This window comes from Mixophyes fleayi, chromosome 3 (assembly GCF_038048845.1).
Source record: "Mixophyes fleayi isolate aMixFle1 chromosome 3, aMixFle1.hap1, whole genome shotgun sequence".
Classification (NCBI taxonomy): Eukaryota; Metazoa; Chordata; class Amphibia; order Anura; family Limnodynastidae; genus Mixophyes; species Mixophyes fleayi.
In genome coordinates, this window is record NC_134404.1 from 23,364,679 (window position 1) to 23,388,446 (window position 23,768).

Here is a 23,768-nt window from a genome sequence, read left to right on the forward strand (position 1 = left end):
TAGTCTCAGTGGATAGGAAACTCCGGAGGAGAACAACTCAGTCCAGCTAGATATGCAATACACCAGCACAGTCAATGAGAAGTATGCATACCGTGGTTCAGGAGAGCAGGCTGTCAGAGAGAGGTGCAGGGATACCTGAACGGCTGGAGGCCGGCAGGAATGAGAAGTCCCAGGAGGGTGGAAGCGGTAACCAAGTAGGTGCAGCGCACGGTAGGTAGACCAGCATGGAATGAAACAATACTCAGGAAGCAGTAGTATATAGAACTGGACACCTGGAGAACACGGGAGAGTTGAGGCGGTCTAGCTGAGATGAAAGCAGCGGGGCGTTGATCCGATGCAGACAGGCGAGATGACACAAGCAGGAACACTGTAGAAGCACGGAGAGCGGATCAGCTGGCTGCAGACACGATGAGCACTGGAGAGTTGCGATGAGCAGGATACTGCAGAAACCCGGAGGCAGCGGATAGGAATCAGCTGAGCAGTCGCGATGAAACACGGGAGAGTTGAGGTGAGCAGGATACTGTAGAAGCACGGAGGCAGCGGATAGGAATCAGCTGGTGCAGTCGCGATGAAACACGGGAGAGTTGAGGTGAGCAGGATACTGTAGAAGCACGGAGGCAGCGGATAGGAATCAGCTGGTGCAGTCACGATGAAACACGGGAGAGTTGAGGTGAGCAGGATACTGTAGAAGCACGGAGGCAGCGGATAGGAATCAGCTGGTGCAGTCACAATGAAACACGGGAGAGTAGAAGTGGTTTCGAAACTGTAGAAGCACGGAGGCAGCGGATAGGAATCAGCTGGTGCAGTCACGATGAAACACAGGAGAGTTGAAGTGAGTTGGAAACCACAAACGAACAACAGGAATCAGCAGGAGCTGAATACACGAGGAAACACAAGAACACCTTCAGAGGCTCATGGGGAATGAGACTCCAAGATCAGGCAACGAGGTATTGACCACAGGTGCTTTAAATAGGGAGTGTTGCCTGATCAGCCAATTAACTAAAAGGAACATGTACTGAAGGTTTGAAAGGGCTGCACATGCGCAGACCCTCAGGATGGTGGACGGCCACGGTTCCTAAACACACGAGAAGTAGCACTCACAGTCCGGTGAGTGACATTGAGCATTGCTAAGAAACGCCGACACAAACAGCTCATTCATCGAGAGAGAAAAGTAAATATGTCGGAGAACGGATACACCAGCTCTCTCACTACAACCTCATGTCAGTGGTAATAAATGTAACGGAATTCACCAAACTACCACCAAAACTCCTTCCCAGTGAAAGAGAAAGTCTACAAATAATCAAAACATAACAATATTGAGGAGAATTGTACAGATGTTTTTTGGAGAAGAGGAGGAAGGGCTACGTAGCTCCACCTTATTGGGATCTGCTGGAGGACTGGCATAAAACACTTTGACTAGTGGCCGGAATTATCTCAATTTGCCAATGGAACGTTCGTTCTCCTGTCCATGTTCTTGGGTGTATCCTTTGCCTCTCATCATCTATTTATTTATATAGCGCCACTAATTCCGCAGCGCTGTACAGAGAACTCATTCACATCAGTCCCTGCCCCATTGGAGCTTACAATCTAAATCTCTTAACATACACACACACACACACACACACACACAGACAGAGAGTCTAAGGGAAATTTAATAGCAACCAATGAACCTACTAGTATGTTTTTGGAGTGTAGGAGGAAACTGGAGCACCCGGAGGAAACCCACGCAAACACGGGGAGAACATACAAACTCCACACAGATAAGGCCATGGTTGGGAATCGAACTCATGACCCCAGTGATGTAGGGCAGAAGTGCTAATCACTGAGCCACCATGCTGCCTCCAGCAGCTGTTGACCTGGGCTGACAACTGTGTTGGAGCATAAAAGCTGCGGAGGAATTGTCAATCTTGTCCTCAGACGCTTGTTCAAAGGTAGGTTGGCTGGAAATGATCCAATATCTTCAATTGGAATATTTCTCTAGTTTAACAGAGGCAGGTATGTTCTTTACCATACCTGCTATAAGATTGAAGGCTAATTGCCTTCAATCTTATAGAAGGCAATTGTAATAACACTGACAGATAAAGAGTAAAACAACTACTTGACTCTATTTTAAGAAGTAATATTAAAATGAAGCAAAACCATATATCTAATAAAATTTATGTGTATTTTTCTATTGCATTGAATAGCAAGATTTTAATGTATTTCTTTTATAAAAAAAAACAAAACCCTCTATTTTTTGTGGTAATAAAAATAAGGTCTGCTCCCTAAGAGCTTAGTTTAGCTATTCGGTGCATTGTTTGTGAGGCATGTGAGGGAAAAATACAATTGTATTGTTTTGCCTCAATAAAACCATTTGTTTCTGTGCTCATGAAGAACTGAAATGACCCCAGAAATACCATGAGGTCATCTTACATTTACACCGTAACAATGGGCATTTGTATTAGTGCTTTGTCCTGTTGCAAAGCCAAAATAATGTCATGTGCACAATAGAAAAACAAAAAAAAGAACCACCAGGTTTACAAAATTATTTTTTTGTGCACAATTTAGATAATGAAAAGAAAGGTTAGGGCAAAACTCTCTGGGCTAGATTTTCTAAACTGTGGGTTTGAAAAAGTGGTGATGTTGCCTATAGCAACCAATCAGATCCTAGCTTTCATTTATTTAGTGCATTCTACAAAATGACATCTAGAATCTGATTGCTATAGGCAACATCTCCACTTTTTCAAACCCGCAGTTTAGTAAATATACCCCTCTGTGTTTCATTACTCTTAGTTCACAAATATTAATTACTCTTCAAGAAATCTAGGTACATCAATCAAAAATGTCACCCTGACCCGTCAATGAGAATTGTCACCAGGACCATATTTTTTTGTCCAGGAGACATACATCTACACCTGTAGCTGTTTTTTTATTTTGACTGAAGTAACCTGGGCTGACTTACTTCATCGATATATAAATTTTTTATTAATTATTTAACTGATCCCTGTTCAATTCAGTCAGAAAGTCAATGGAAGTTTGGGAGCACACAAATATTTCCTGGATGGAATTGGTGAGGGTAACGTCTCCGATCAATTAATCATACCTCCTAAAATTGACCTGGAGGTAATTCAATGAAAATAAAGAAAAATACAATTTTTCTTCTAGTATAAACGTATGAAGTCCCAGGAGTGCTTTGTTCTGTGGTCTACATATAGAGAAACCAAGCAACTAAGCGATCCTGGACTTCTTACTTGATAGTAGAAGAAAAACGTTATCATCATCATTTATTTATATAGCACCACTAAGTCCGCAGCGCTGTACAGAGAACTCGCTCACATCAGTCCCTGCCCCACTGGAGCTTACAGTCTAAATTCCCTAACATACACACAAACACACACACACACACACACACACACACAGACTAGGGTCAATTTGTTAGCAGCCAATTAACCTACCAGTATTTTTTTGGAGTGTGGGAGGAAACCGAAGCACCTGGAGGAAACCCACGCAAACACGAGGAGAACATACAAACTCCTCACAGATAAGGCCATGGTCGGGAATTGAACTCATGACCCCAGTGCTGTAAGGCAGAAGTGCTAACCACTTGGCCACCACAATGTTTACCATAGCATCCTTTATCAAGGATGTGATGATTCAGAAAAACTGGGGATGCTCCTTTTGGTTAGGCGTGACTATGCCTCTTTTTGTGCTCAATTACCTCTGGGCCAACGTCAGAAGACGTGGTTAGTTGATCAGAGACATTGCCCTCACCAATTCCATTCAGGACATATTTGTCTGTTGGTCAGGCTACAGTCACAACCATATAATGCCGCCTCTTTTGGGCCCTGGAAATGAGAATGGTCAAAGAAATATTTGGGACTATTGGCAAGTATACAAATACATTCCTCTATGCAAGTTTGTTCATTTTAAATTTGAGCGTCATTAAATAAGCCAGATTGTGTCTATGTAGTTGAGATGATATCATGCATACATGCTCAAAATGTGTCACGCACCGGACAGTCCAATTTACCTACCACTTTCTTGCAACCGTTGGGCGGCGCCTCCACTCCCCGGTGCCACCGCCGATATACGAAGATGGCAGCCAGCCAGTGCATGCCCATTCTATTTGATCCCTCTCCTCTTATGGATTTACAGCTTGCACTCCCCCCATTTTCCTCCCACTATATAGGCTGCTTAGGATACAAGATAGAGTCAGTTTATGAAGTCTCTTGTTCTGTGAAGTTGTCCTCTGGCTCCTCTGAGAGCGTTCTTGGTAATTCCATTTGTTCCCAGGGCCTGATTATTGAATGGGCTAACTAGGCTGCAGCCTAGGGCGCAAAGCTTTTGGGGTTGTAGCAACATTTTAGGGGGTGTAACAGGGAGAGATATAAACTAAAATATAAGAGGATAGTTGCTCTCCAAAGTAAAAAAAAAAAAAAGATTAATCATAATAATCTTGATGTTTTCCCATAGTAAAAGCTGAAGACAATGAGTCATCCATGGGCAGGTTCTTGAGGATAGGTAAGTAGGAGAGTCACGGATGGCGACAAGCGGTGGCGTGACAGCCCCCTCCCCATCACAGCTCCACCCTCCGTAGCACTCGTTCACGCCTCTGTTCTACTATACAGTTCTGATTTTAATGAAAACAGAATGAGTGACAAAGATTGTTGGGACCGTTTTAAAAAGTCAAATGGAGTCGAGTTTCTCCAACATGGGAACATAAACACTGATGGGGAAGATGGTTAAAGAAGCCAGTTTTTAAATCAAGAAGGAGCTTGTCTTTCCCTACTATGTATTAACCTGGCTTTGAAGGCGAGGGTCACTATGAGTATATTAACCTAGGGAGGCCTGAGCCGTTAACCTGTTTACTCCAGTGTATTCCTGGTTAATTCCATCTGTTCCAATGTGTTCCTTGTGAATTCCATCTTTTCCAGTGTGTCCTTGGTTAATTCTTTCTGTTCCAGTCTGTTCCTGGATAAATCCATCTGTTCCAGTGTGTTCCTGGATAAATCCATCTGTTCCAGTCTGTTCCTGGATAAATCCATCTGTTCCAGTGTGTTCCTGGATAAATCCATCTGTTCCAGTCTGTTCCTGGATAAATCCATCTGTTCCAGTGTGTTCCTGGATAAATCCATCTGTTCCAGTGTGTTCCTGGATAAATCCATCTGTTCCAGTGTGTTCCTGGATAAATCCATCTGTTCCAGTGTGTTCCTGGATAAATCCATCTGTTCCAGTCTGTTCCTGGATAAATCCATCTGTTCCAGTGTGTTCCTGGATAAATCCATCTGTTCCAGTGTGTTCCTGGATAAATCCATCTGTTCCAGTCTGTTCCTGGATAAATCCATCTGTTCCAGTGTGTTCCTCGTTAGTTCCATCTGTTCCTGGTTAGTTCCATCTGTTCCAGTGTGTTCCTGGTTAGTTCCAGTGTGTTCCTGGTTTGTTCCATCTGTTCCAGTGTGTTCCTGGTTAGTTCCATCTGTTCCAGTGTGTTCCTGGTTAGTTCCATCTGTTCCAGTCTGTTCCTGGTTAATTCCATCTGTTCCAGTGTGTTCCAGGTTAGTTCCATCTGTTCCAGTGTGTTCCTTGTTAGTTCCATCTGTTCCAGTGTGTTCCTGGTTAGTTCCATCTGTTCCAGTGTGTTCCTGGTTAGTTCCATCTGTTCCAGTGTGTTCCTTGTTAGTTCCATCTGTTCCCGGTTAGTTCCATCTGTTCCAGTGTGTTCCTGGTTCGTTCCATCTGTTCCAGTGTGTTCCTTGTTAGTTCCATCTGTTCCTGGTTAGTTCCATCTGTTCCAGTCTGTTCCTGGTTAATTCCATCTGTTCCAGTGTGTTCCTGGTTAGTTCCATCTGTTCCAGTCTGTTCCAGGTTAGTTCCATCTGTTCCAGTGTGTTCCTTGTTAGTTACATCTGTTCCAGTGTGTTCCTGGTTAGTTCCATCTGTTCCAGTGTGTTCCTTGTTAGTTCCATCTGTTCCCGGTTAGTTCCATCTGTTCCAGTGTGTTCCTGGTTCGTTCCATCTGTTCCAGTGTGTTCCTTGTTAGTTCCATCTGTTCCTGGTTAGTTCCATCTGTTCCAGTGTGTTCCTGGTTCGTTCCATCTGTTCCAGTGTGTTCCTGGTTAATTCCATCTGTTCCAGTGTGTTCCTGGTTCGTTCCATCTGTTCCAGTGTGTTCCTGGTTAATTCCATCTGTTCCAGTGTGTTCCTTGTTAGTTCCATCTGTTCCCGGTTAGTTCCATCTGTTCCAGTGTGTTCCTGGTTCGTTCCATCTGTTCCAGTGTGTTCCTGGTTAATTCCATCTGTTCCAGTGTGTTCCTGGTTAATTCCATCTGTTCCAGTGTGTTCCTGGTTAATTCCATCTGTTCCAGTCTGTTCCTGGTTAATTCCATCTGTTCCAGTGTGTTCCTGGTTAATTTCATCTACAACAGTGGGTTTTGGGCTTTACTCTGTGTGTACCTCTGCACCCCCCTGGTTTCATCTACTTGCTGATCACGTCCAATACCTGTAAGAAGGTGAACACCTAGCCTTCGTTAGACTCTGAGCCTCCATTTCAGGTCACATCGTTCTGACTGTTTGTATCCTGAAGCTCCTGTGTGATTCCTGAATAAACGATTGTCCCATATACAGAACATTATTATGTTTAGATACATGTTAAATAAATATTCCTTTTATGATAGAATTGGTCAGATTGTCTTTTAAATATTCACCACCTACTTGTAACGCTCTCTCGTGCATGATGACACTATGCTCTTAATTTCAGATCTTAGGGGCCCCCCTGTTTTAAGTGTCCCGGGCCCCCCAAAGCCTTAATCCAGCTCTAGTTACATCACAGTGGTGGGGCTCCCGGGTGTGTGCAGGAATAGAGTGAGGTGACATGTTTTGACACACTACAATCGCTCAATTGATTATTCATGTACATTGTGACAGCTTAAGCCCAGAGTCAACAAGCTGGATCCACATTCCTGATTTATTCTTCTGGGATTCATTAAGGCAACTAATGATGTTTGTTCTTAATCTCTTGTCCAAGTGGGATTAAGGCTGAGAGGACAGGGAGGTGAGTGATTACAGGGACAGTCTCGCTGCAGTTCTTACTGGTTCAAAACTGGCAAGTTCAAGTCCTTCAATCAAATGTATATGGTATTAAATGCACAAGATTATCCCAAACATTCTCACACATCTGCCAGCATTCCTGATGGAGACATTGTCATAAATACCGGCCACACTTCTAGTTTGCGAAAAAATATAAGTTTTGGACAAGGGCACACCCCTTTTCCAGGAGGCCACGCCCCTCCAGAGTGTCAGAGGCGCTAGATGGTGGCATGTGGGCTAAATATGTGGGTATTCAGATTCAATATGTGGACATTATGAGGCCATACGATGGCTTTATGAGAATATATGTTGGAGCTACGGAACTATGTGCAAATTTTATTAGCCTATATTGGGAACACGGGGATATTATTGAGGCAGGGCCGTAACTAGGGCTGTGCGACAGGGGCGACCGCCCAGGGCGCAACGCTGAAGGGGGGCGCAATTTAGAAATATTTTAGGTTAATTTGGTTCAAATTGAGGGCTAGGGGGCGGCATTTGTCTTTCTCACCCCAGGCGCTAGAATTCTAAGTTACGGCTCTGTATTGAGGTATATGGTTGCTGTAAGAGACTAGGGAGTAGATGTATCAAGCTGAGAGTTTTCCGGCAGGTTCGAATAACCAATCAGATTCCAGCTCTTATTTATTTAGTACATTCTACAAAATGACAGCTAGAATCTGACTGGTTGCTATAGGCAACATCTCCACTTTTTCAAACCCGCCGGAAAACTCTCAGCTTGATACATTTACCCCTAGATGTTAGTACATGGGCAAAATTGTGGCATATCTGGGTAATCAGTGGCATTATGAGAAAATATATTGGCATTATGGAGCTATTTTTGCACCTAATTAGGCTATGTAAGGTATGTGAGGCTATATGCGGGCACTATGGAATGGAGGATGGCTATAAGAGCCTATATGGTAGTAGATGACATGATAGGTATATAGGGTATAAGAGTCTATATGCGGGTATTATGTGGGCACCAAGAGGCTATTGTGGGCATCAAGAAGCTATATAGTGCATAATGACAATATATGTTGGCATTATGGAGCTACGAGTAGACATTAAAATATATTGTGCTTATAATGCTATATATCACATACTTGCCGACTTTCTCCCATTGCTTTCCGGGAGATTCAGTGGAGGAGGTGGGCGTGCGGGGGGCGGGGCTCCAAAATCGCGTCATTTTGGACCCGCCCCCCGTGACGCAATGACGCAAACGCGTCATTTTACAGTCAGGGGCGGGGCCAAATGCCGCGATTCCCGGAGAATCGCGGTATTGTGGCCCTATTTCTGTAAATGCGGGATTTTGCCATACTCCTCCGGGAGTCCGGGAGACTCCCCCAAAATGCGGGAGTCTCCCGGACATTCCGGGAGAGTTGGCAAGTATGATATATCAGTTCTCTGTAATGTTGTGTCCACAGGCCGAAAGGAATATCATTTTTTCCTGTATCTCTGACATAAAGTTTGAAGCTTAATCCAATTAGATGAAAGCGCACATTTGTCTTTATTACCGAGTGACATCAGGCTCTCGGCATTTGTTACCTCTAAACGAATGAAAACTAATGCAATTTCTTGTCTCCCAGCACAGGACTAATTGTCACAATAGTTTCAGCTAAACAGCTTTTCCGTGCATGTGGTTTATAATCCAGCCAGGCTACTAAAAACACAAGTCAACGCCGCGGAAAAAGCAATCTCCGCATTACAGGAAAATATGAATTAGTGCTAATTAGTTTCCCTCTAGATGCCTATTTCAGTGGATTACCAGATATGTTGGTACAAAGGACATTACCCAGGATGCTTTGCATAGATTTGGAACACAGGATTCTCCCCTTTTAAACACCATGTCCCAAGCTATTGATTAAACCTGCACATGATATTGTTAGTATTACAAAGTCTCCTACTCTCCCAGAATTTCCAGGAGACTCCCGAATTTTGTTGGGTTCTCCAGCACTCCTGGGAGAGCCGAGCAACCTCCCTCATCCTGCCCTCTTCGTTGGTGGAGTGGGTGGGGCCGGGGCTAATTGCATCATCCTGGCCCCACCCCATGTTGTGATAGGCCGATATTGGTAAAGATTGGCAGAGGGCGGGTCTAACAATGCGCTTTGCATGGCCACGCCCCCCAAGATGGAGCCCCCTCCTGGAGATAATGCTGCCAACATTGGCAAGTATGTAGTATTGCTCCCTTCAACCTCAGACATAACTGTCTTCTTAGACCAGGGGCGTTACTAGGTCGTGGTACTAGGGGCTCAGGCCGCGGAGTCCAAGCACAGTGTCCCAGATTATTTATAAAATTGATTTATCTTTATTATTTGTAATTTCTAGCAATTTATGTCATATATCTCTGCTGGGGATGATATCACACTACAATCTAAGTATAACCTACAGAAATGTCCTATCTTATTGGTGTCCCTTCTTGTCATTTTATACTATACTTGACAACTTTTATAACCTGTCCGGGAGATACCGGAGGACAGGTCATGTGACAGGGGGTAGGAGGGGGTGGGTGGTGAAATCGTTGTGCCACCATAGCGCAGCCCTCTACTAGAAAATGCTGAAATTCGTGGCATTGAGTAGCAGGGGGTGGGGCTTAATGATGCGATCGTGCCATTAAGCCCAACCCCCCCACTATTCAATGCCATGAATTTCGGTAGGGTGCGGGGCTATGGCTTTATGACGTCACCACGCCCCCCTCCATAAGGATCAGGGAGATTGTCTGCTCTTCCGGGAGTCCGGGAGTCTCCCGGGAGTAGGCAAGTATGCTTTGTAGTGTTTGTGCTGTTATGGTGGAACCAGTGGTCGAAGTGTAAATTTAGAAGTGGCGGTATGGAAAGTGTAAGTGAAGGTAATCTGAGCCATAGGAGAAGTGACGAAGTGACGGTATGACATACCCCTGTACACCAGCTCACGTCCACCATGATATGAGATATGTGTAGAACTATCTACAGATATGGTAATCTTGGCTGTACCACTGATCCCCTGATATTTGTGTACATAGCAGGTGTCTTGGATCACACTCTAGGGCCGCATGTGGCCCTCCAAGCCTTCACCTTCAGCTCATTCCTGCTCTATTGTCAGAATTGTTTGTTAAGGTTTAGAACACTTGTCTGCTGATATGTTATTGCAGATAGGTGTCTCTTTATTTTAATACATTAATGTTTTAACTTCTTACTGAGACTCAGGGTGATGTGTGGCCCTTTTGACGGTCAGAGGGCCATCCATGCAGTGATAGGCAATCATCAGGTTGCCTATCAGTGCTTTAGGATATGCTACTGCACCCGAACCCCACTAAATTTGTATCTAGTTAAGCACAGAGCACTAGAACTGGATGTATAAGACTCCCAACATGTCATATCATGAAAATAATTATTCCTAATGATCACCCGAGATTGGTGGACATGTTGCAACTCTATAATTACTGCCACTACAGACATCTGAAGCCCCTCCCGCATTTTTAAGACCGTGTCCTAATGGGATCACAGTGCATTTCTGCGTGTCAAGTCTGTCAAGCTGTCATTCAAACTCTGCCTGTTCAGTCAGAGAAACACCTCAGTCCTAACATGGTGATCTGCTGCAGATGGGTGAAAGATAGCATTGTGGACATATTTTGTATAAGTATTCCAAGTTATTTCATGCATATTATTCTCCTGAGTAATTCACACACCCACACGTATATCTATCTATCTATCTATTCTGTTTACCTCTTGATCTCTCTCTTCCTATGTATCTTAAAGCAACAATCTCCTTTAGAAAGTTTAATAAAAAGTTAAGAACATAATAACTAAAATCATCACTCCTTTTTAAAGTCTCTTTGCATATTCTAAATATCTAAATGTGAAAAGTTGCACAGACCCTGGCTCACAGCTCTCAGTATGTCATGTGATGGCAGAGGGAAGAGGAGGAAGGGCAAAAGTCTATATTACACAGAGCAGACAGAGCTCAGAGGGGTGTTCCAAAGATTCTCTGCTCATTGCATCATGTGCCATGTGACTGTGGTTGCCATGGTAGCCCATGGCATTGTGCAGAATTATAAATCATTGATAGCAGCCTGAAGAAACAAACAGAGGAAAATGGTAAATTCCAACATTCTTCTTATAGCCTGCCAGAGTTTATGTTAGAAAACACACCTCATTTTCCAGGTGGTTGCTGCTTTGATGCAGTAAATAATGGTATAAAGTGTGAGAGGCCACTGCATGGTTTGAGCTCTGTAGGGTCGTTATGTATACCTGCAAAACGTCCCAATGTCCAAATCATGAAGTGGCCTAATTTGGTGGCAGGTTTGGTTATGGCTCCGCCTTCCACTTTTTACAGAAAATGAAAGTTCACTTCTCAGAAAAACACCTTTTACCAAATACAGATCAACAAATAAAGAAATACACATTACTTATACATTTTACATACTTTTGTTTTATTTTCTCCACTTGGGGCATGACATAATATCACAAGATTTTGCAGCAGCTGTAAAGCAAGGTCATGTGTTAAGAATCCTTCTTAGGAAATGAGCTTATTGTATATGCTAGGATAGAAGTGATTTCAGTCCTACTGGGAGAAAGGCACTTTATAAATAAATAAATAATTATTTATATATCTACCAAATCCACTCACTCAAACAATGGTAACTAAGTTGCCAAAATTATTATACTTACTTTATGGTCCATATGACTACATATTGTTATTTATGTCCTTGCAGGGTAAACATATATATCAAATACACCCACGATATGCACAGAGTATCTGTCAAGGCGTAATATATGAGGAAATGTGCATTATGTTGTATCATACTTACCAACTTTGAATAGTTGGTTTCCGGGAGCCTGTCATGGGAGGTGGGCATTACGGGGGCGGGGCTCCAAAATGCGCGTCATTTTGGACCCGCTCCCGTGACGTCATGACGCAAAACGTGTCATTTGACAGCAGGGGGCGGGGCCAAACACCGCGATTCCCCAGGAATCGTGGCGTTTGGCAGCTAATTCTGCCCACTTCACTAGGAAGTGGGGCACTTCCTAGTGAAGTGGGCAGAATTCGGGAAATTGCCACACTCACCCGGGAGTCCGGGAGACTCTCGCAAAATGCGGGAGTCTCCCGGACATTCCGGGAGAGTTGGCAAGTATGTGTTGTATGTGTACAAATTTAGACTTAAAAAAAACTCACTAACGAACCCGGAAACAAAAATTACACAATGTGCGTGTCTAACGAACCAAAGGACACACTGGAATAGTGTTCCAGTTTGTGTACTGTAGGTTTGGCCATTTCTTTCTCTGTTACCAGCTGCCTACTATCCCATCTGATAGAACCAGTGCACCCAGTAGCTAAAGTAAACAGGGTGGATGTATTACACACCTTCCTACTCCCCTGGAAATTCACAGCGACTCCCACATTTTGTCAAGTCCCTCTTGGACTAACGGAACAGAAGGCCCCCCCTTCTGTGTCATCACACCACCCAGCACTTGCCCTTTGGAGGTCCAAATGGTATCACTACCTACATCCGTCTGCCGCTCCCCCTTCCCCCGTTTTGCCCTTCAAATTGTGAGCAGTCATAAGTGTCATTTGCGTTCGGACATGTTTTTAGTGCAATTGCGTTTATTGGCGTAAATCTCGTTCTGATGCATGCGCAGAGCGAAATCCCGCTAGATACGACGAGCAAATGGATTTATGTTCGAATATGAATCTGGCGCGATGCGACTGCCAATGTGGGCAGAGAGGCAGACAGTCATAACTAGATATCCATAGAAGGCTCAATTCACCCAATGAGTTTAGTATGTCTATATAGTATAGCAGAACGTAGCTCATGCTTGCTAACTCTCCTGGAATGTCTGGGAGACTCCCGAATCCCAGGAGAGCTGGCAATTCTCCCACATCCTGCTCGTAGTGATCCTAAAAGAAGCAATTTGCGATGAATCGCGTCATTTTGGCCCCGCGGAAAATGATTATACCGCAGGGGTGGGGCCAAAATGTCACAATTTGCCCCGCCCTGCCCCCTTCTATCCTCCCACCACGATCTCCCGGACTCCACCAACAGAAAGTTAGCAAGTATGACATAGCTTTGTATTAAATTGTGTTATCTTATTTTATTACGATAATAAAATAATACTCACTTATAATTACTTTTATTATTATTTTTAATAGTACATTTATATACGTGTTCTTGCTCTGTAGGTCAAGTTGCCGAATCTCTATTCTATAACAGCTTTCAGGATTATGTTCTTCCAGGAGCAACCTGTAGATTCCTGCTCTGCTAAAGTTTAACTTCACCGGCGGCCTGATAGGAATACAGATTGACGGGCAATGTGTGTGTTGTATAACGTAATGTCTTTGTGCCGCAAACTCTCTCTAGAAGCGTTACAATTCACTGCAGTGCACACTGGTGCCAGTCCCATTGTTACCATGAGGTGGGATTCAGAACAGGCTTATGAAACACCCCCCCTCCTCTTTTAACTACTCGACTGCTGGACAGAATTAAAAGAACAAATAGATTTTTTATATTATCGTTAAAGTATCAGTCTGTAATTGTGCAGCACTCCTCTGCTTATACACTGCTATTTTGCTGATATACCCCATTGTAGAATACGCTGTATGGAATTACTGTAAAGGGTATGAAGTTACAGTACACCCCACCATCTGCGGTTCTTAACACACCCCATTCTGGTATGTATTTTCATGCAGGCCCCCCGACACTGTTCCCCAAGACAGAAAACACAGACCCTCGCATGTACTGCAATTCCTAATATTTAAAGACACCTGCTGTTCCTTTGAACCCGCTCTCACCCAGACATGGTTGTCAAAGCAACTTCACAATTGTCACTTCAAAGGTAACTGAGGATCCCGAATGGGGCTCGTTGAGTTAATTAGGCGCAGAACGGAGATGGGTATATTCTAATTTGACTGCAAACAGCAGACGGGGGACAGTATTTAAAGACTCTGCAAAGTCTATACATAAAGCAAATCTTGTAAGTGTAAATCTCTTTATTTGTATAATTTTTTTTAGTATAGACATGTGCTTTTCATAATACTTTTGAAACTTTACCTGGTCATCTTAAAGTTTCCCAATAATTACCGACATCTACTACATAATAGTAAAGTGGCACTTCATTAGATTGTCAGCTGTTTGGATATGAGTTTCCATTGTTTTCATATATCTAACACGGCGACTCACTTGTTAGAACTCATTCCGACCATTGGAATAAACTCCTCTCTGGCGTCTGTCTGGTTTTCTGAAATTGTAGCATGTGGCAGTTGCGAGACAGACGGCTGGACTCTGTTTTATCCACTGCAGAAAGTGATAAATACTTGTACATAATGATTAACCTAACAAGTAAGACAATCACTAGGTAATGTTTCATAATTTGTTCCTGTTACCTACCTTAACATCTCTAAAAACCCTTAAACTACGGCCTGAACGAAGTACCTGTTCAGTGTCACACAGCTCTAAAGCTACAGCCTATTCCATGGGCATGACACAGATTAGCAAAATAGCCATACAAATACAGACTGAGCATGACCCATGCACATGATCAATATCTATACACCACTGCAACTAACCCATGCACATGATCAATATCTACACACTACTGCAACTGCAGGCTGACCCATGTACAGGATCAATATCTACACACCACTACAACTACAGGCTGACCCATGCACATGATCAATATCTACACACCACTGCAACTACAGGCTGACCCATGTACATGATCAATATCTACACACCACTGTAACTACAGACTGACCCATGCACATGATCAATATCGACACACCACTGTAACTACAGACTGACCCATGCACATGATCAATATCTACACACCACTGTAACTACAGGCTGACCCATGCACATGATCAATATCGACACACTACTGCAACTACAGGCTGACCCATGTACATGATCAATATCTACACAATACTGCAACTACAGGCTGACCCATGCACATGATCAATATCTACACACCACTGTAACTAACCCATGCACATGATCAATATCTACACACCACTGCAACTACAGGCTGACCCATGCACATGATCAATATCTACACACCACTGTAACTACAGGCTGACCCATGTACATGATCAATATCTACACACCACTGTAGCTAACCCATGCACATGATCAATATCTACACACCACTGTAACTAACCCATGCACATGATCAATATCTACACACCACTGCAACTACAGGCTGACCCATGCACATGATCAATATCTACACACCACTGCAACTACAGGCTGACCCATGCACATGATCAATATCTACACACCACTGTAACTACAGGCTGACCCATGCACATGATCAATATCTACACACCACTGTAACTACAGGCTGACCCATGTACATGATCAATATCTACACACCACTGTAACTACAGACTGACCCATGAACATGATCAATATCTACACACAACTGTAACTACATGCTGACCCATGCACATGATCAATATCTACACACTACTGCAATTACATGCTGACCCATGTACATGATCAATATCTACACACCACTGTAACTACAGGCTGACCCATGTACATGATCAATATCTACACACCACTGCAACTACAGGCTGACCCATGCACATGATCAATATCTACACACCACTGCAACTACAGGCTGACCCATGCACATGATCAATATCTACACACCACTGCAACTACAGGCTGACCCATGCACATGATCAATATCTACACACTAATGCAACTACAGGCTGACCCATGCACATGATCAATATCTACACACTACTGCAACTATAGGCTGACCCATGCACATAATCAATATCTATACACCACTGCATTTATAGGCTGACCCATGCACATAATCAATATATATTCTACACACCACTGCAACTACAGGCTGACCCATGCACATGATCAATATCTACACACCCCTGCAACTACAGGCTGACCCATGCACATGATCAATATCTACACACCCCTGCAACTACAGGCTGACCCATGCACATGATCAATATCTACACACCCCTGCAACTACAGGCTGACCCATGCACACAATCAGTGTCTACACACCACTGCAACTGCAGGCTGACCCATGTATTTGATCATTATCTACACACCACTGCAAATACAGGTTAACCCATGCACATTAACCATAACTACACTCCACTGCAATTACAGGCTAACCCATGCACACAATCAATATCTATACACCACTGCTACTACCGACTGACCCATGCACATGATCAATATCTACACACCCCTGCAACTACAGGCTGACCCATGCACATGATCAATATCTACACACCCCTGCAACTACAGGCTGACCCATGCACATGATCAATATCTACACACCACTGTAACTACATGCTGACCCATGTACATGATCAATATCTACACACCACTGCAACTACAGGCTGACCCATGCACATGATCAATATCTACACACCACTGCAACTACAGGCTGACCCATGCACATGATCAATATCTACACACTAATGCAACTACAGGCTGACCCATGCACATGATCAATATCTACACACTACTGCAACTATAGGCTGACCCATGCACATAATCAATATCTATACACCACTGCATTTACAGGCTGACCCATGCACATAATCAATATATATTCTACACACCACTGCAACTACAGGCTGACCCATGCACATGATCAATATCTACACACCCCTGCAACTACAGGCTGACCCATGCACATGATCAATATCTACACACCCCTGCAACTACAGGCTGACCCATGCACATGATCAATATCTACACACCCCTGCAACTACAGGCTGACCCATGCACACGATCAGTGTCTACACACCACTACAACTGCAGGCTGACCCATGTATTTGATCATTATCTACACACCACTGCAAATACAGGTTAACCCATGCACATTAACCATAACTACACTCCACTGCAATTACAGGCTAACCCATGTACACAATCAATATCTATACACCACTGCTACTACCGACTGACCCATGCACATGATCAATATCTACACACCCCTGCAACTACAGGCTGACCCATGCACATGATCAATATCTACACACCCCTGCAACTACAGGCTGACCGATGCACACGATCAGTGTCTACACACCACTGCAACTGCAGGCTGACCCATGCACATGATCAATATCTACACACCACTGCTACTACCGACTGTCCCATGCACATGATCACTGCTACTACCGACTGACCCATGCACATGATCAATATCTACACACCACTGCTACTACCGACTGACCCATGCACATGATCACTGCTACTACCGACTGACCCATGCACATGATCAATTTGTACCACTCTGTACAGTACAACTACCGACTGACCCTGTACATGATCAATGTCATGATCAATATACTACTGCAACTACAGGCTGATCCATCACATGATCAATGTTATCACCCTGTACAACTACTGACTGACCCAACCAACCACTGCATCTACAGGGTGCGCCATAAACATAATGTCAAAGCAACTATAAAAACTACAGCCTGACCATTGAACTTGCCAAATGCCAACCCAGTCCCATAACCAGTGGTCATGAACAATAACATACCAAGCTGACAATTACAGTATGACCAATAGACATGGTAAATGGAAACACAGCCATATAAAGATCAATGCCAGCACAGACATAAAACGACAACTTGATCACGTACATGATAAATGCCAGCACCATTATACAACTGTGTGTTCTAGATGGTTAAACATTTCTACAAAGCTCAGCAAAATAATGATGACAAGAAGCAGAGCCCTTAGCTCTGACAGCCATATATATATATATATATATATATATAAACCATAAGTCGTTATATCGAACCTAAAATCTAATCCAAGATTTCTACAGCTTTCACAATAGGTAACTCTCCAAAATAGAAGTTTAGAAGTGTAATGAACTATATAATGACAGCACATGGTCTTTACAAGGGTAAGACTGTTGGATAAACTAAAGACATAATATATTTGAGTGACTACTTCACGGACATGATTTATCTTCAAGGGATGTGGTTTCACAGAGGAACATCACTTAAATATTAAACTGGTTAGAAAACAAACAAAAAATAATTTTCCATCTTGGTAAAGTATATCATGCAGAAAGATGCACATACTGACAAAAACGCAATATATATATTATATATTATATATATATATATATATATATATATATATATATATATATATACACACACACTCATTTTATTCATGATACAATTATTAAGTGCGGTGTGACCAGTTTATAAGGATTTGCCGGCTTGTACACAGTGCAGACCCTGAACTGGTGGCTAGTGTACAACAACAGCAGGGACTGTCTTTGCTGGGGGGACTCTGCTAACGTTTTCCAGCCAGACCCTGAACAACAGCCTAATCTTCTGGTGGACGCTGCTTACCTCTGTCCTGCTACATGGCGATCAGTGTACAATGCGGACCCCCTATTCAGATTACTAGTACACAATGTAGAGCCCACTCTTTGGAAGCTAGTGTACAATACAGGCTCCACTTCTTACCTCTCCTCTCATTGTTACTGCCACACTCTCTTCCTCCAGATGCAGGACGTCCTGCAATCATTACTACCATTAGTCATCTTACTCCTTACAGGGATTTTCCACGTTTGGACAATCCCCTTCTTAATGTAACCTTCTCCTTGCATATAGTCTGAAAGACCTGACTTAGTATCTGTAACCAGTTCTACATTGTTGGATAACTTCTGAACTAACGTGAACATGTGACAGTAAAGCTATTGATGAAGTACCGGTCACAAAACAAGCTGGTAGGTATCCACAGGTCAGTCGCTTGACCCTGTATTGGGCAGGTTCTCAGAAGGAGAAACCTCTAAGTTATATATTGCACCTAACACCACCACTAGCCCTCCTAATAAAACTATAGCCAGTTCTGTAAGCACAAACATCCTTAGAGCTCACATTGGAGACACTGGACCACAGCTGCTTCAGAACCTCTTGGGATAACATCTACATCTTGAACTTTACCTAATGCTCTGATGGACCCAGTTTGTTTTACAGTGGTAAACACAGGCTAATGGTAACACAGTATCTGTACAAGATCAAATAGCTTCAGCACAGAGGGTGGTTGAGAACATGAAGTAAGTGCAGCCCTCACAGGTCAGTGAAGTATCTAGGACACTAAATAACAATAGGACTTGCACTTGCAATAACATCCACTCCTCACACAACAAAAGACTGACACAGAGCTGCGGTACCTGCTCAGAGTCCCCCTCAGAGTTCAGGGCTGACCCTCCTGGGGCTGTCAGACTGGGATAAGCAGCGGAGCTGAATGTTCAGCCAGAAACAGATCACAAACAGGGTGTGTTTATGAGAAGTGAGAGAGGAGGAGGGAGGAGGAGGCAGCACGAGATCACATCACTGCCAGATACAATGTAACACAGAGCACAACTTCCTCATCACATCTCTACCAGATACAATGTAACACAGAGCACAACTTCCTCATCACATCTGTACCAGATACAATGTAACACAGAGCACAACTTCCTCATCACATCTGTACCAGATACAATATAACACAGAGCACAACCTCCTCATCACATCACTACCAGATACAATGTAACACAGAGCACAACTTCCTCATCACATCTCTACCAGATACAATGTAACACAGAGCACAACTTCCTCAGCACATCTCTACCAGATACAATGTAACACAAAGCACAACTTCCTCATCACATCACTACCAGATACAATGTAACACAGAGCACAACTTCCTCATCACATCTCTACCAGATACAATGTAACACAGAGCACAACTTCCTCATCTCATCACTACCAGATACAATGTAACACAGAGGACAACTTCCTCATCACATCTGTACCAGATACAATGTAACACAGGGCACAACTTCCTCATCACATCACTGCCAGATACAATGTAACACAGAGCACAACTTCCTCATCACATCTGTACCAGATACAATGTAACACAGGGCACAACTTCCTCATCACATCTCTACCAGATACAATGTAACACAGGGCACAACTTCCTCATCACATCTCTACCAGATACAATGTAACACAGGGCACAACTTCCTCATCACATCTCTACCAGATACAATGTAACACAGAGCACAACTTCCTCATCACATCTGTACCAGATACAATGTAACACAGGGCACAACTTCCTCATCACATCTCTACCAGATACAATGTAACACAGAGCACAACTTTCTCATCACATCACTACCAGATACAATGTAACACAGAGCACAACTTCCTTATCTCATCACTACCAGATACAATGTAACACAGAGCACAACTTCCTCATCTCATCACTACCAGATACAATGTAACACAGAGGACAACTTCCTCATCACATCTGTACCAGATACAATGTAACATAGGGCACAACTTCCTCATCACATCACTGCCAGATACAATGTAACACAGAGCACAACTTCCTCATCACATCTGTACCAGATACAATGTAACACAGGGCACAACTTCCTCATCACATCTCTACCAGATACAATGTAACACAGGGCACAACTTCCTCATCACATCTCTACCAGATACAATGTAACACAGGGCACAACTTCCTCATCACATCTCTACCAGATACAATGTAACACAGAGCACAACTTCCTCATCACATCTGTACCAGATACAATGTAACACAGGGCACAACTTCCTCATCACATCTCTACCAGATACAATGTAACACAGAGCACAACTTCCTCATCTCATCACTACCAGATACAATGTAACACAGAGCACAACTTCCTTATCTCATCACTACCAGATACAATGTAACACAGAGCACAACTTCCTCATCACATCACTACCAGATACAATGTAACACAGAGCACAACTTCCTCATCACATCTCTACCAGATACAATATAACACAGAGCACAACCTCCTCACCACATCACTACCAGATACAATGTAACACAGAGCACAACTTCCTCATCACATCCCTACCAGATACAATGTAACACAGAGCACAACTTCCTCGTCACATCACTGCCAGATATACTGTAACACAGAGCACAACTTCCTCATCACATCACTGCCAGATACAATGTAACACAGAGCACAACTTCCTCGTCACATCACTGCCAGATATACTGTAACACAGAGCACAACTTCCTCACCACATCACTGCCAGATACAATGTAACACAGAGCACAACTTCCTTATCACAGCACTGCCAGAGATAATGTAACATAGTACACGACATACTCATCACATCTCTACCAGATACTATGTAACACAGAGCACAACTTCCTCATCACATCTCTACCAGATACAATGTAACACAGAGCACAACTTCCTCATCACATCACTGCCAGATACAATGTAACATAGTACACAACTTACTCATCACATCTCTACCAGATACAATGTAACACAGGGCACAACTTCCTCATCACATCACTGCCAGATATACTGTAACACAGAGCACAACTTCCTCACCACATCACTGCCAGATACAATGTAACACAGGGCACAACTTCCTCATCACATCACTACCAGATACAATGTAACACAGTCCATAACTTCCTTACCACATCAATATATGATACAATGTAACACAGAGCACAACTTCCTCATCACATCACTACCAGATACAATGTAACACAGTCCATAACTTCCTTACCACATCAATATATGATACAATGTAACACAGGGCACAACTTCCTCATCACATCACTGCCAGATACAATGTAACATAGTACACAACTTACTCATCACATCTCTACCAGATACAATGTAACACAGAGCACAACTTTCTCATCACATCACTACCAGATACAATGTAACACAGAGCACAACTTCCTCATCACATCACTACCAGATACAATGTAACACAGAGCACAACTTCCTCATCACATCTCTACCAGATACAATGTAACACAGAGCACAACTTCCTCAGCACATCTGTACCAGATACAATGTAACACAGGGCACAACTTCCTCATCACATCTCTACCAGATACAATGTAACACATGGCACAACTTCCTCATCACATCACTGCCAGATACAATGTAACACAGGGCACAACTTCCTCATCACATCTCTACCAGATACAATGTAACACAGAGCACAACTTCCTCAGCACATCTCTACCAGATACAATGTAACACAAAGCACAACTTCCTCATCACATCACTACCAGATACAATGTAACACAGAGCACAACTTCCTCATCACATCTCTACCAGATACAATGTAACACAGAGCACAACTTCCTCATCACATCACTGCCAGATACAATGTAACACAGAGCACAACTTCCTCATCACATCTGTACCAGATACAATGTAACACAGGGCACAACTTCCTCATCACATCTCTACCAGATACAATGTAACACAGAGCACAACTTCCTCATCACATCACTGCCAGATACAATGTAACACAGAGCACAACTTCCTCATCACATCACTACCAGATACAATGTAACACAGGGCACAACTTCCTCATCACATCTCTACCAGATACAATGTAACACAGGGCACAACTTCCTCATCACATCTCTACCAGATACAATGTAACACAGAGCACAACTTCCTCATCACATCTGTACCAGATACAATGTAACACAGGGCACAACTTCCTCATCACATCTCTACCAGATACAATGTAACACAGAGCACAACTTTCTCATCACATCACTACCAGATACAATGTAACACAGAGCACAACTTCCTCATCACATCTCTACCAGATACAATGTAACACAGAGCACAACTTCCTCATCTCATCACTACCAGATACAATGTAACACAGAGCACAACTTCCTTATCTCATCACTACCAGATACAATGTAACACAGAGCACAACTTCCTCATCACATCACTACCAGATACAATGTAACACAGAGCACAACTTCCTCATCACATCTCTACCAGATACAATATAACACAGAGCACAACCTCCTCACCACATCACTACCAGATACAATGTAACACAGAGCACAACTTCCTCATCACATCCCTACCAGATACAATGTAACACAGAGCACAACTTCCTCGTCACATCACTGCCAGATATACTGTAACACAGAGCACAACTTCCTCATCACATCACTGCCAGATACAATGTAACACAGAGCACAACTTCCTCGTCACATCACTGCCAGATATACTGTAACACAGAGCACAACTTCCTCACCACATCACTGCCAGATACAATGTAACACAGAGCACAACTTCCTTATCACAGCACTGCCAGAGATAATGTAACATAGTACACGACATACTCATCACATCTCTACCAGATACTATGTAACACAGAGCACAACTTCCTCATCACATCTCTACCAGATACAATGTAACACAGAGCACAACTTCCTCATCACATCACTGCCAGATACAATGTAACATAGTACACAACTTACTCATCACATCTCTACCAGATACAATGTAACACAGGGCACAACTTCCTCATCACATCACTGCCAGATATACTGTAACACAGAGCACAACTTCCTCACCACATCACTGCCAGATACAATGTAACACAGGGCACAACTTCCTCATCACATCACTACCAGATACAATGTAACACAGTCCATAACTTCCTTACCACATCAATATATGATACAATGTAACACAGAGCACAACTTCCTCATCACATCACTACCAGATACAATGTAACACAGTCCATAACTTCCTTACCACATCAATATATGATACAATGTAACACAGGGCACAACTTCCTCATCACATCACTGCCAGATACAATGTAACATAGTACACAACTTACTCATCACATCTCTACCA

General features: G+C 43.1%; 1 protein-coding gene across 1 annotated transcript in view; it reads right to left on the reverse strand.

Annotated features, from left to right (window-relative positions):
- Positions 1–19,320, reverse strand: part of PAQR8 (progestin and adipoQ receptor family member 8) — a 63,246-nt gene extending 43,926 nt beyond the window's left edge. The window contains exon 1 of the mRNA XM_075201224.1: positions 19,230–19,320. The gene's annotated coding sequence lies outside the window, so the exon portion shown is untranslated. The remainder of the gene's footprint in view (positions 1–19,229) is intronic.
- Positions 19,321–23,768: the final 4,448 nt, after the last annotated feature.